This window comes from Moschus berezovskii, chromosome X (genome assembly GCF_049115385.1).
Source record: "Moschus berezovskii isolate FMDL1 chromosome X, NW_MosBer_1.0, whole genome shotgun sequence".
In the NCBI taxonomy this organism is placed as follows: Eukaryota; Metazoa; Chordata; class Mammalia; order Artiodactyla; family Moschidae; genus Moschus; species Moschus berezovskii.
This window is the reverse complement of record NC_142488.1, coordinates 62,147,788-62,149,065: the sequence shown is the minus strand read 5'-3', so window position 1 is coordinate 62,149,065 and position 1,278 is coordinate 62,147,788.

The following is a 1,278-nucleotide window of genomic DNA, read 5'->3' as shown; positions in this document are numbered from 1 at the left end:
CAAAAATTGACCATAAATGTAGAGTTTGTTTGTGGACTCTAAATTCCATTCTGTTGCTATAAAAAGTTTATTTAATTAATACATTATTTTCCATGAGGCTTAACCTGGGACCACTTGGAGTAGAATCCATGTCATTTTACCCACACTTATGATCTAATTTAAGTAGGGTGCAATGGGACCTAATTTAGGGAAATGAAACTCATTGATTAATAGGTCTCCAGGAAATGAGGAATAAGAGGTGTGGTGGGTTTTGTATTAGAAACAGCTTTAGAGTGCCTTTGGGCAAATTACTTCACCTCTAGGAGTTTTGTGTGTGTGTGTGTGAGTCACTCAACGATGTCTAACTCTTTGTGACCCCATGGACTGTGTAGCCCACCAGGCTCCTCTGTCCATGGGATTCTCCAGGCAAGAATACTGGAGTGGATTGCCATTTCCATCTCCAGGGGATCGTCCCAACCCAGGGATCGAACCTGGGTCTCCCGCACTGAGGGCAGATTCTCTACTGTCTGATCCATCCGGGAAGCCCCAGCTACTGTGAAATGGAGATGGTGGCAATCTTGAGGTGTGTTAGCATTCAGAGACAGAGGCTGTGAAAATGATGGCATAGTCTCTGGTACATGGTAGGTTCTTTATTATTACTATTTTTTTGGCTATGCCACATGGCTCATGGTATCTTACTTCCCCAACCAGGGATTGAAACTGGGCCCTTGGCAGAAAAAGGGCTGAGTACTAACCACTGGACCACCAAGGAATTCCTCTCAGTAGGTTCTTGACAAAAAGTACACTCACAGCTGGTACGTGGTCTTGTAAGTGCCCTCCGTCCTGACCCAGGGTGGTTATGTGGGATCAGGAGAGATGGGCTACTCAGGTTCTCATGGTTCTACCCGGTGTCCTACACTGTGCAGCAGTTTTGATTCCATCCCTCCACCTTTCTACCAGGTGCAGAATAAAATGGGCTTCCCAGGCAGTGAAGTAGTAAAGAATCCACCTGCCAATGCTGGAGATGCAAGTGACGCAGTTTCAATCCCTGGGTTGAGAAGATCCCCTGGAGAAGGAAACGGCAACCCGCTCCAGTATTCTTGCCTGGAAAATCCCATGGACAGAGAAACCTGGTGGGCTACAGTCCATAGGATCGCAAAATGTCAGACATGACTGAGTGACTGAGAACAAACACACACACACAAGAGGAAAACTGTTCTCCAGCTTTCTGGTTAGGTTTCAGGGAATCCCAGTAGTGAACCATACACAGTAATTAAGAAATAATTATATCCAGTTTTA